Below are 14066 nucleotides of genomic sequence, written 5' to 3'. Positions count from 1 at the left end.
GGCTGTACACCATAGGTGTGCAATGCCCATGGAAGCAAGAAAAGAGAATAAAATCCACTGGAATTGGAGTTACAGATGGTTGTGCGCCACTGTGTGGGTTTTGGGAACTGAATGTAGGCCCTCTGGAAGAGCAACCCCTTCTCCTAACTGAGGAGCCATCTCTCCTGCAGCTGTTCCTTTTCTTGAAAACAACAGCCTGAGATCCATTTTCTCAAAATGAGTCCTCTTAAGCATGGATGCCTAAGTGAATGGGAGATGCACAGAGCACGGAACAGGCACAGAAGGGCTGGAAATAGTCAATTTGTCAACTTTTAGATGGGGAGGCTGAGCCTCAGAAGGACGAGGGTCTTACATATGTCAACTCATGTACATGTGCTAACAAGACCTCAAATAATGAAATTCAACTCAATAGCCTTTGTTCTTGTCTATGTAATAAAAAGTTATTGAAATGTTTTGGTTATATATCTGTCCATTCCATCCATCCATCTGTCTGTCCATCTGTCCTTCCATCCATCCATACTTCCATCCATTCACCAACCCATTCACACACATACTCATCCATCCACTCATCCATCCCTCCACCAATCCATCTATCTACCCATCCATCCACCCACCTACTCACCCACCCACTCTCCACCCATCCACCTACCCATCCACCCATCCATCATCTTTGCTTTAAATTGACACACATGCAGTAGACAGTGAAGTGATGCAGAAAGACTTAGAGAAAGAACAGTGATGAGGCACTAACCTAACAAGAGATAACCAAGTTTTCTGCAAGATGGTGGCCTTGGGAATAAAGAGAGAAATATGTCAAGAACATATATTTGTAAATGCTATGGTAAGTGCATAGTGGCTCATACCCTTAATCCCAGCACTTGGGGAGTATAGGCAGGTAGGTCACCGTGGAGTTTGAAGCCAGCTTGTCTTACACAAATAGGCATTGCAGTCCAGGCAAGTCTCCATGGTGAACCCATGCTAACAAAACAAAACAATCTGTGATATTTAGTGTCTGCTCTTTAGGGCAAGAGAGGACCCACAAAGCGAGGGTTGGTTTCAGTGAGTTAAGCTTAGGACAGGTTTGCTGGGTAGAGACCTAAGCTGGTGGCACTGGAGCTATGGGACTGTATGAGAAGGCAGAGAAAGGGAAACAAAGATGCCCTGGAGACAAAGAGAACCAGGGACACAATACCCCACACTAACAGGCAGAATTACATCAAGGAGCCTGGCAGGGAAAAGCGTGAATGGCAAAAAGCAGAAGGTACTGACAAAGAAAAATCCCTGCAGAGACTGGTGGCTGATTCGACCTCCCCTGGCAGCCCTCTTTGGGTAATTTGGGTTTTGTGATAGATGTGCATACTTCAAAGCAGGATGGCATAGAGACAGGTGCGGAAACACACAGAGAATGCAGAAATATTTGTTGTCACAGGGAGAGGGCATGTGGCTGAGAACGCTGGTTGCTATTTTTAGTGTAGCGGAGACCCGAGCATCAATTGTGCACCGAGGAGAAGCAAAGGTGCGAGTAGCGGGGCGCAACTTGCAAAGCGAGTCTTGGGTCTGTCTTCAAAAGCTTTTCTGTTTAAAAGTCTCACAAACACCAGTGGCCCAGGAAATGCCTTAGCAAATATTCATTAGCAAAATGACAGCCATTTCCCAAGTTCCCATAGCCTTCATATGTTTATCACTCCTTGTGTGAGAAAGACCTCTGGCATGGAATCTTGACCTCTTCCTTGGAGGGAAGAGAGAACCTTTCCCTCCCCTGGGAGCTGTCAGAGAAGAGGGGACTCGGCTGACCTCTTCCTCAGACTGAAGCGGATGATGCTATCCTTCCTGTCCCGAGTGAATGCATCCCCTCAGACGGAACTCATGCGAGATGGACAGGCTAAGGACAGAATAACTCACCGCTCTGTCCTGCCTTCTCCAAAGTGTGTACAATGGTACAAAGTTTCCCACAATGTCTACAAAAGTAAACAAGATGAGAAAAAAAAAAAAACAAACAACAAAAATGTTCCCAGTCTACAATTCTGCCTTTTAAATAGTCAACTTCAGATTCCATGATGCTTTTTCTTCATAGAAAATTTAAAATTCCAAGTGAACTCTGGCTAATGGCAGTTTTATGAGTTTATACCAAAATCTAAAGAAGTGTAGGCATTTTGGTGTGACTCAATGGCCGTGTTTCTTTCCTAACACCCTCAGAAAAGCTCAGCATCAAGTATGACTGCTCATCAGGAAACATTAAGTCTTGTTCCCTGGATTCTAGTTTAGGAGGAGATGGATCCCAGTGCTTGTGGAGAACCCTACCAGTTGAAGCTTGACAGGGCCATAGCAGATGTTATCCGTGAGTGCAAACCTGCTTTGGTTTATAGAGAGCATCCTCTTTCCTTCCCTTCTAGTTCAAAACCTATCAAATCAACCCCCCGGCCCAAACTGACCTTTATTCACAACAACTTTGACTTTTTAGAAAATTTGCCTTGTGAAAATTGATTCAGTGAAAATGAGCCCATGATAAAAAGTCCATCTTTGGTTCATATTTCCAGTGCTTAAAGCCTATGCTTCAACTGGGATATATTTTCCATCCAGGGAAGTCCTTCTATTTATCAAACTCAAGTTGGGTGCAGAAGCATACAAAGATTCTGGACAGCTCCAATCACATGCAGGTCCAAAGTCACATTACACACAAAGGACTTTCCCCAGGGCATGGCTTGGAACTGAAGATGTTGCCACCAGCATGGTTCTGAAGTAAGTCGTATGACCAAGAAACTGGCAAAGGATTCTGTGGAATGTTTGAACTGATAATGGTCGTGCACTCATATAGCCCCTTTGTTGGCCAGTGGCTTTACTAGCCACTGTTTATTTGGTGTGTGTCGGGGGTATGGGTATGTGGGTGTATGTATATGAAGACAGATTAATGAAAATGATTATTATCATTCTCAAGACCATTGAGAAACTAGTAACTCAGCTTTGTTCTGTAATACAACACAAAAATGTTGGAAGGTAAGAGGACACCTGTTGTCATATATTCAACACACATGGCTTGTAAAGATTATTTTATGCCAAGTTTTTACATTTTAATACAACTTGAAAGTAAGTCAGAATTCCCTTAAGAAATCCAAATCATCGTCCACACAATTAGCCTGGTAGTACCCATTTCTTTCTCCCTATAGTGTGGCCTCCATACAGAAGAACAGTGGGCACTAGCGGCACTTTGTGTCTTTAGGCTTCCCCACAAAGTCGGATCATGCTTTGTTCAGCCATGCACGCATGTGAGCAGCGTGCCTGTGAATGAGCTTAAACAAAACTCTTGTGCTTGACGAATATTACGTCTGTCCCTCAGGATCAGTTACTCCCTGATTTCTCAACACATACCTCCAGAAACCTTATAAAAAGGAAGCCAAACAGCACTTATTTTTTTTAAATCCAATGCAGGGATGTGTTCTGTGTTCCAGAACAGCCTCCATGGCAACCTCTACTACAAACCACAACTAGGAACTTGGGCTTGAGCCAAACATCTCCCGAGCACCCAAAATAGATGTCAGTGTGTCTGTGCCCTTTTCTCAGCAGAGAAACACACTGCCTCTCAGTCCATCCGTGCTTTCACAAGCTTGTGTGCTCTGCTTTGTTCTTTAGGTTGGCAATCACAAATAATTAATAATTATGGAAGAGGATCTGAGGTTGTAGGGAGCCACTAGAGATAACACCAACTTGTTTTGCGTAGTAAGAAAATTCATCATTTTTAGAGGGACAATGCACATAGAAATAAAAATAAAACCTGAAAAGCAATACAGGGATTATGTGAACTTTTGATTGAAGTAACACCCTTGAACACAGTAGGACGAACCCAAGAGGCATCACTGCGTTATTGAAAAAAAGTGATCACGTGTCCTCATGCTAATTCCTAATGGTCTGGGAAACATCAAATTTCTTTTAGTTCCCTCTAGAAAGACATAGAACCATTTGGAAGATTTCAGAGAGGTCAAGATCTGCCAATGGTCGACAGGGCATTTTCACAGGCAAACTTGCCAACTTCCCATGTCAAGAGCCCACGTCTCCATTTCCTGTTTATAGGCTAGCAGCAAATATTTCAAGCTAGCCGGCCAGGCCTGGGGTTAACAATGGTACTTCAAATGACAGAGGATCTTGGGATCCATTCTGTCAATCTTCTGACCAGGTTGTAGCCTTTCCTTCTTTGGTTTCTGGGAGTCCCTAGAGGAGTTGGTAAGGAGGAACAGTGGCGTATGCTGTGCTTGGTAGGAAAGTTGCTCCTTCAAGGTGGGTAAGGCTAAACCGTTATAAACTTTATCTTATTTTTGTTAAGAGTTTCACATATCCCAGGCTGACTTCAAACTTATATGACTGAGTCTGACCCTGAACTCCTGTTCCTCCTGCTTCCATTGTCTGAGTGCCGGTAGTACAGCCTTTTACCCCAACACCAAACTTACACTGTTCCCTGGAATTTAAAAAGAAACGACAACAAAGAGAAGCAAGAGTTAAAATGACCAATTATGTAGAGAGGCAAGCTAGTGGTGAAACCCTCATTTAAAGTGTTTTTCTTATTAAATCTTCTAAGTCCTGGGCTGAGGAAGTAACAGCGATGCCTGGACCTGCCGCCTCCCACTCCTCTTCTGGATGGGCTCTGTATTGATTCTACAGTTCAAGCTGAAGATGTATTGGCCCCTCCCCTTCGGCTAAGAAAGTCGGCATATACCTCCTATCCAACACATACAATAGAAGTCAAATATCACACAGGACAAGATTGGACACGGCTGAAGACAGCTTCTGGATAAATTGACAAAGATCATTTGGTTCCTGAAAGGAAAACAAAACAACCCCAGCAGCTCCGAAGCCAGCAGCCACAAAACAGTACAGCTAAAGCCCGGACTCTTTGACAGATTGCATTGTCTCACAGTAAGGAGGAAAAAGAAAAGGAAAAGTGAAGATCAAGTGCCCACCGAACTCTTGTACCCCGAGCAAACGGACCCTGAAGATTTCAGCGAGGAAAAACAGTACCTTATAAGTAATTGGTCTTGTCTAACACAGCTGGTCCCAGAGTCGACTCGTTTAACTGTCTACTGCCTCCAGTTTAAAGTCAATTCTGTTGGCAAGAAAGCACAGAGCTCGTCTGGAAAATATTGTTTGGACATAAACTGTTCCTTTTGAAGCAGTGGTAGCTATATTTAAGTTTCTTGTAGACAGACTATAATCTCTTCCTGCAGCTAATTTCCTTCCTCCTCCTTCCCCAGACTTAGTCAGTATCCTCCTATCCCATATATTGAAGAAAGAGACAGAGAAACCGGGGGAAGGGGGGCGGGAATATACCTTAAATAATGTAGTATTTGAGCATTTGGAAAAAGAGTAGAACACAAAGAAGATGATAGAGTTATAGAAAGTTCACAGAAGCCCAGTGCTTTCTCATTCTGCTGATCAGGAAAGGGAAGCCAAGAGAAAGCAGAAAGTTTGAACTGAATGCCATCAGCCAGGCAGCTCGATTGTTAGTGGCTCCATTAACAGATAAGGTTTCATGACTACCGGTTCAGCGTTTCCACCGCACTGGGCAACTGGGAGGAAATGACCTCTGCATCATTATAAACCGCGTGAAGGCATTGGCAGCGAGCAGGGAGACAATTAGAACGTGGGAACCACTTGCCATCTGTTATCTCAGAGATAACATCTTCCTCAGCTTCAAACTCCTTAGTATTGAAAGTTCTCCCAGAATTTCGGTTCTCTTTGCATACTTGGGAATTATGTTTTCCGGAGAGTTGTATGATGCTGGAGTTGCTCCTATTGAGGGTTGTTCCTACACACTAGCCTCCACAGAGCCCACTCTAGGAAGAGATCCTCATATGAGTGGGGTTAGGTTTAATCTGTGATATTTCTGTTCAGCATCAAAGAGAGGGACACACAGCTCTACGGCTCCAGAACTAGAAACATCTTGGCTCTGTGTGGTTTCTATGTGTGTGCACAAGGGTACATGCACACGTTATGTGAGTATGTGTGGAAGCCAGAGGGTAACCCTAGGGGCATACCTCAGTTATTTCTTGAGACAGCATCTCTCGCTGGCTTAGAACTCTTAGACAAGCTTGGTATGGTTCCCCAGGATCCATCCATCTCTGCATCTCCAGTGCTGGGGTTACAGACTCAAGCCACAGTGCCAGGATCTTTAAAGAATTTTAAAATCTTCTGTTTACAAGGCAAGGAGTTTACCCATGTTGTCATCATCCCAGCCCAATGGGAGGGTTCTTCCTGCCTGCAGTGTGTCAAGACATTGTTCACCATACATGCCCATTTGTTTATTCATTCACTTATTTCTATGTGTACAGTACACATACATGATTGTGTGGTGTGTTCACACACACACGAAGGTGTAGGTAACTTGTGTGACCATGAATACAGAAGTCAGAGGGAAGTCTGATATCTTTCTGTATTGATTGCTCACAGGTTTGTGTGTGTGTGTGTGTTTCTTGTGTGTTGTTTTAAGTCTGTATATCTTGCTGAGCCAGAAGCTCACAGTAATGCATCTCTGCAAGTGACTTTCTGCACACCCTCCTGTGGGTCGGCCATGAGAAATTATGGGAAGTAAAGATGGCATCCCAGAGGGCTCTAGAGAGTTGTATCTATGCAAGCCATCTCTAAACTCTTGAACTCGGGCCAAGCCAGATAAAATCCTTGACCTGCCAGCATATCTTTTATGAATATGTGGTGTACACTGAACTAGATACTTGTATTTTTAGTTCTTCTAGCTCCAGGATACCCCTTCCCCCCCACCAATTGACCATACTCTATAGCAGTTTCTGACGTAGAAGACAGCCTGGAACCAGCCCTGTCCTATACTGATTGTTTCAACATGTTTCTGTTACCTGGCAATGCTTTGGGAACAAAAGCAAAAACCTTGCACTTGAGACATACTTGTTCTGAGTGAAAAATGAAGGAGATGTTGGAGCAGCGATCTCACAGGTCATTTCATCTTCTGTCTCAGTTTGGATCCACATGGATTCCAAGCTTTCTGGTGAGCTGTAAATTAGATTTCCTCTCTACTCTCCTGCCCCCACAGCTTCCTAATTACCTGTTCTAGTGAGTCAACTCCTCTGGGTCCAGGGTCTCAGGTTCATTGTGGGATGATGTCACTGGCTCAGAGCATCTGGACGGTGGCTGTGGTATGGCCATGCAGGGTGAATCTTTGTTAGAGGAAGATGACATCCCCCAAGCCCTGAGCCTCCTCCCAGAGGCCTCAGAGAGAGGAAATGGCTTTCCTAAAACTGGTGCCACTCAGGAAAAAAACTCCATTTACCGCATTAACACAATGAGTGTACTTTCATTGGGGTGTTTAACTATATATTAATATAGGTTTATGAGCGGCATTTATTTGCTCAGTGAATGAAAATGTATTTATTGATTATCTCCTTGGACAAAGACTTGTATAGATTTTGAAGTTAATGATTTTTCTTTTTTATTCCATGACTCATATTTTTCTGTCCTCAGACTACTGTGCAAGTTCCCCCTTCCCGTCCTGAAATGCACTGATCCCTAATTTAAAGTGCGTGTGGAAGATGCCCTGTATACCTGTGCATGTGTGTGTGTGTGTGTGTGCACATGCAGTGTATGAGTGTGTGCATGAGCATTTGTTGAATGTGTGTGTGTGTGCACATGTGTGTGTTACATGCAGATCCTACTGTAAACACTTACCTTTCAAAGATGGGAGTTTGTGGACTATAAGGGAAAGAGTCACGGTGTTAAAGGCGAGCATCGATGTGGCATGAAACAAGATTGGAAGGAACCAGAGAGGCTTCTGTGAGGAATGAAATGGAAATGTGTTCTGAACGTAGGAGTGGATTGAGATTCCAGGCAGGGTATGGTGCACACGCGGGTCACTTCAGCTAGGTCCCCAAACCTAAACCACGGGATAGGTGATGCTCACAAAGCATACAAAAGAGAAAATGGGCAAAAGACACTTTTTACTGTTTATATATTTTGCTGTTTATCTATTTGATAGAGTCTCATGTAGTTCAGGCTACCCTCAAATACAGCTCAGAAGAATTTGGGATTTCACCTGCTAAGTGCAGGGATTACAGATGTGCCAAGTGCAGGGATTACAGATGTGCCAAGGCAGGGATTGCAGATGTGCCAAGTGCAGGGATTACAGATTGCCCTGCCACGCCCAGTCTGTGATATTCTCAGACTGAATCCAGAGCATCATGGTTGCTGATAGACAAAGCACTCGAGCACCTCAGCTACATCCGCAGTCCGTACTGTTTTACCCAAATGTCAATGATTGACAATCTAATTATTATTCTTTGAGCCACCGAGGGATTTTCATCAGAGGATATTTTGTTTTTAAAATGATGAGTGGCTAATTCAGGAAAAGGGCATGTAAGCGACTAGTGAGGAAATTATCTCTACTCCAAGTAAGAAACTGCGATAATCTGGTTAGACGGGAGGGACCGGGGGAGAGATAAAAGTCTCAAAGTGTATTTTGAATTTTCCTCATGTAGAGGGTGCTAGAGAAACAAACATACTCTGAAATAGTTGTGGTTTATTACAGAGCAATGAACCTCGTATGAGTTGAAACTAGCATTTAATAAATCCTTATTACATAGGAGATATTTTTTATACGTTGTCTTTATGCACAGACAAGGAGACAGGCAAACAGCGTGAAAGAGGAGAACAGATTCTGAACTTACATTCATCTGACTATAAATACATATACAACATACGTATATATACACACACGCATCATATACATATGCATACATATACAACACATATAATACATACGAATCATTTACAGACAGTGGTGCATATACATCCTATATATCTATGTATATGCATAAAAAAACAAGGAAAAAGAGAGATTGAATTTAAAAAGAACAGAGAGGGGTATATGGGAGGACTTGGAGGGAGGCAAGGAAAGGGAGGAATGATGTAATTACAATCTCAAAAAAAGAAATAATTAAAATCTTATTCTTTAAATTAAATTGCCTCTCTTCGGCATTAATTCTGAACATTTTCCAAATCTGGACATTGAGTGACAAAACCGTTACTTATTATTTGGAGTGTAACTTGGCAAAGCCCTGAAAGGTTCCCCAAGCAGAACCAACCGCTCAGGAGTCCGCAGCATTACCTTGTTCAGATGGAGGTTCAGCAGACAAGCAACTGAAGTTGCCTAGTTTCTATGCAACTCCGTATTTAGCTGCCCTGCAAAGCACAGATCCTTCATCGAGTTCATCTTGCTAATCTAATTACTTTTGCAGCCTGGGGGCCTTGTTCGCACACCGTAGTGGGACGGAGCGGAAAGCAGAGGTAAAGCGAACTTGGCAGATAGCCTCGTTCAATCAAGTCAGATATTGTTTTGAGTTGCTTGGAGTTTGAAGGGTAATTCAGTTTCAATGAATCCAGGAAGGCAAAGGTAAAAATCCAAGACCCTGAAAATAGCATGAGGTAGATATGGCCACATAGAAGAAAGTGCTGAGAATTTGCCTTGAGGTTGACTAGGCATATTCCTTCTCCAGCGTATTTTAAGCCCACTGTGGGTACCATACGATGTGCTGCTCAAAACGCCACTCATGGAAAGTAAACAGAGGCACCATGGCTAATTACAGAAGGATCCAAGCAGAGTCGGGCCTGTGATGGGTAAATCTCTGCTTAGGAGATGGACATGAAAGCTGACTTTTAGGTGACAGCTTCAGGAATGAGGTCATGGACTGGAGAAATGAGTCAGTGGTAGAGTGTTTACTAAACATGAGGCCCTGAGTTCAGTTCCTAGCACCGTATCCTCCTCTTCCTATCTTCCTCATCATCGCCACCACCACCACCATCATCATCATTGTGATGGGGTCATAGGATTTAGAGTACCCAGTTTTAAAAGTAAGGCAACATTTGAGAATTCTTAGTCGCTCACAACTCATTAGCAAAGGCCCCAGCAGCCAATGTATGTATGATTCATTACCTCAGTGCCGTAGCTTACTTCATTGGAAAACGGTGATGCTTCGCCATATTAGTGTCTCAGATAATAGGGAAGGATTAGCAGTTGTATCTGTCAAGTGACTGGGCCCATCGGCTCTGAGCAGCTCAGATGGCTGCTAATAGGTTATTTCTGGGAGTGCCTGTGATAATACTTTCAGGAAGTGCAGCTCAACGTGCCCCCGTGTCTGAGCTCTGTGCTCTGGCACCCAATTCCCGAGCTTCGGGCAAGGGGGCCAGAGGTTAAAATACACAGACACACGCAGACAGAGAGGCAGCAACACGGGTCATCCTTAAATTCCCCAAGAATGCCCCCTTTATTGTGTTCAGGGGCAGATTATATAGAGATAGCCACGCCCCAGCCAAACCCACCAGAAACCACTCTCCTGCCATCAGGAGCTCCTGAAGGTCTCTTGCTCAGAGCAGCTGTAGGCACTCAGATCAGGGGATTACAAGGAATTCAGGCTCTGGGGTCTCACTGCTCCCAACAAGGAAGGGTTAGCTTTGTGTCTCTACTGCAGTGGGCACTGATCATTCCACTGAGGACAAGAAGCCATCACAGACAGAATGCTAAATCTGCTCTCTCAGTATGAGCTAGAACATCCTTCCTCTCCTGCCCCCACACACTGCTGCATCTAGATCTCAGGGGTTAGACTCACACATAACAGGTACAGTTTCCTGCTTCTTGTGCTTGAGGGGTGGGCTAGCATTTTGTATTGTTCTTCTGAGGTTCTAGTGTTTAGACAGCAAGTTATTGGGATTCTTTCTTCCAAACTTGGGTGAATCATCCTTTAAAATAAATGTCTTTAGATATATCTATGTGTCTATACATCTCCTATTGGTTCCTCTGAGGAACCCTAATACACAGATATATCTTGTTTCTTCTTCCTTTTAAAAGAATATATTTGAATAAACACCTTGGCTATAATGGATGAAGTCAGTGATAGGGGGTGTCCCCCAGGATATTTTGTTTACTTAGAATAAGTACATGCTTGCTTTTGCCGGTGGGTTAGCCATCCACGAGTCAAAGTCAACAACCGCCAAACTGATTAGAACGGCAGCACGGTCTTCTGCTCTCCTCCTAAATCCCTTCTTAAGATGAACGCAAGCTCCCCTTGCCAAGCTAGACAGGGGCGGGAGGGCAAGCACGGGCAGTAAGCACTCCCGGCTACAGAAGGGATATCAACCAGACTTAATTAAGTCTCCAGCCTTAGTTAAGTCCACGGTGAGCAGTGTGACCTTGGGTGGAGCTCAGCACTTCTCCAGGGCTTAGTTTTGCTTGTATAAATTGCATGGATTTAATAAGATTACTTGGAAGGTTCTCCTCGGTTGTGAAATTCAACTGCTCTCTGAAATAATTATCTCCCATATGTTTTAAATTTTCTTAAGGTTCGTTTGTACTTGAAGACGGAGAGCATATTTTTTATATCACAGAAATATTAGAACAGCCAGTTATTGACAAAACAGCCCTGGTGGTAACAGTAAAAATGATTTTTTCAGACTCCCAAGAAAACAAACATTAGTGAGCAGGGAGGCATTTCGTCTTTTTAGTGTTCACTATGCCGATTAGGAATCCTGAGAGGACAAAACATCAGACATAAAGTGCCAAACCTTATTGAGCTTAATAATGCTTAAGTATTAAATTTATGTAAGGCCCCCAAACACGTGGAGGATGCTTTGCAGGGCTAATGCAGGAGGAAGGCTTTTCTCCAGCAGGGGAAAGATTGCTCCCACAGTTTCAGATTTTCTGTAGTGAGAGACGGACTCCACACTTACAAGACAGCGTGTTGGAGAAGAACAAAGGAGGCCTCGGCGAGTCTGGCAGTCTTCGATCAGTTCTTTGACAAATTTGTGGATGAACAAGCTTCAGAGTAGGGAAAATGAATTGCCCACATCTGGGCAGTTCTTCACATCTGGGCAGACCTTCAGTGTAGCCAGATGGCAGACAGGATGTTAGATTTTTCCCTCATATTGTATCGATTCCTTTTCATCAGAGAAGTAATATATAAATAAATATTACTGTGTAATGTAAAAGCTGGGGGCCCTATTGACCCTTGCTATTGTGAAAGATTAGTCTCTGTCAACAAAGATTGACCTGTCTACCTATCCTGTCATTTATCTTCTTAACCCTACCTGTCTCTAGCCATGCGCACATACACTTAATAAACATGTGTGTATATGTGTACCCAGAAATATGGTTTTTTAGGAAATGTTGTCTTCTTTAGCTCCAAAATTTTCCAAAATTGTTCACCTTATGGCCTTTAAAGCTAAACTAAAACCCCAAAGAGTCTTCCTTCCTCAAAACCTCTCTACTATTTTAACCTATTAAACTCGTTTGTAGAAATTATCAGACAGCCAAGAAAAATCAGCAGAGGGCTGTCTTACATGATGCAAAGTGATAAATGTTTACTGCCTCTTACACCCATTTCTTTTTAAATCAGGTATTCAAGAAGCATTATTCAAATGTCTCAACCATTGAGTTTTATGTATAATAGATATGGCTGTTTAATAGGTATAATATTGAATATATTCCCCTCCTCCTTCATATACTGGATTTCTCTATCATATCTAGCCAGCATTTTACTTAACAATGGTCTCTTAGTACCAAAACCTCTGTTGCCTTACAGCACAAAAGATTAATGGATGGTAACTTGCTTTATTTCAGCTTCATTCTTGGACTCTGGTGTGAAGGGAGGGTAAGATTTCCCTGCCTGTGTAGACCAGTGACTTCAGTCTGAGCTCAGTCATCTTTCTGATTCACATTTTCCTCTTGGGCTGATGAAGGTCTGGAGTCTGCAGTTTGCCTCCCTTGGATAAGATGCACCCGGTCCTGCAGTTGCATCACCCTGCCTTGGAGCCCTTGTGCTCTGAGATTACATTCCTTTAGTTCCTGTCTCATGACCAGCGCGGGGCGCCTGTTGTGTAATTCAGATTTCTATCTTGTTTTCACCAAGCCTAGATTGTTATCAGTCTGCCTTCTCCACCCGATTCTCCTTTGTTCTCATCTTTCTTCCTTTGCTTTTAACTGTTTCATTTTGAGGGATGTACTGTTTTGCTGGAGGGTGTTTGAAACTGCCAAGCTAATTCTGCTCACTTTGTGTCCAGTTAACATGGCAGGGCCCCTTACGTTGTCTATTTTCTCTGAGCTGGTGACAGTAAATATCTCTGACAGCCTCTCACCTTAAAAGAGCCCTGTTCATCTTTTCTTCAGGACCAGGACCATTCTATAGGAGTTGGTACATTTCTCTGGCTAAACCAAAGGAAAATCACTCAAAAGTTTCAAGTGTAAGGACATTTCCCCATGGATAGCTATTTCAAAGAGAAAAGCTAAAATCAAATTTTCATAACAGGAGTGTTGCAGTCTCTTGTATACAAATGTGTTCTGTAGTCCCCAGAACACTTATCAGAGAATCATTTACCAAACCAGGATAGCAGATGATGCAATTCTAAAACATCAGAGCTCGGTAACACTGTTCTGTCTCTGGCATCACACCAGACATCTTCACGGCTGATAGAAAGATTTACTACAACAAGATATGCTTCTGGAATTTTCTCACTTAGGTATCTTTAGTGGCACTCCATGTATGGCAGAGGATAGACATCATTGTTCTTCTGACTAACCTAGTTATTTTTGTTTTTGTATGTTTGTTTTGATGTGTCTGTAACTCTTCCTTAAATCAATGTACAAAGGAATGTGTATGCCCAGAGACAAATGTCTTCTGCAGAAATTCCAGCGACACTGTAGACTCTTGGGAGTGTACAAAAGGAGGCAAAGAAACCCCATGAACTTGTTGGTTTAAACATAAACACATACAGTTGTAGCATAAGTGTGCTGGGCTGGAAAACACCAATAAGGATTCAGATAATAGGAGACCTTGGAGGAGTATGGGAGGGGCTGAGGATTTGTCTCAGGGTAGAAGACTTGTCCTGCCAGCACAAGACCTGGGTTCTGTGTCAGTATTAGAGGTGAAAACTGCCTTTTCAAAGAGATAATTACAGCAGAAGATCTACATGTGTCAGATCAGGATGGCTTGTGTCAAACGCCTTCATCCTGGTGAGCATTCACACATGCTTCCCCCCCCCCCCCCCCCCCCCCCGCCTTCCCCTCTGGC

The 14066-nt window shown here is 43.3% G+C and overlaps 1 protein-coding gene across 3 annotated transcripts in view; it reads right to left on the bottom strand.

Moving 5' to 3' along the window:
- Window positions 1-14066, bottom strand: part of Arhgap24 (Rho GTPase activating protein 24) — a 365808-nt gene that overhangs the window by 144540 nt on the left and 207202 nt on the right. Inside the window, exon 1 of one of the 3 annotated variants that reach the window (XM_050155792.1) lies at window positions 5008-5235. The exons of the other annotated variants lie outside the window; for them this stretch is intronic. The gene's annotated coding sequence lies outside the window, so the exon portion shown is untranslated. Of the gene's footprint in view, window positions 1-5007; window positions 5236-14066 lie in introns of those variants that run through there. 3 annotated transcript variants of the gene reach the window in all.

Source organism: Alexandromys fortis, unplaced genomic scaffold, assembly GCF_014885135.2.
Source record: "Alexandromys fortis isolate MF-2015 unplaced genomic scaffold, M_Fortis_MF-2015_v1.1 scaffold_87, whole genome shotgun sequence".
Classification (NCBI taxonomy): domain Eukaryota; kingdom Metazoa; phylum Chordata; class Mammalia; order Rodentia; family Cricetidae; genus Alexandromys; species Alexandromys fortis.
The sequence above is the reverse complement of the archived record's forward strand: the minus strand, read 5'-3'. Positions and strand labels throughout refer to the sequence as shown.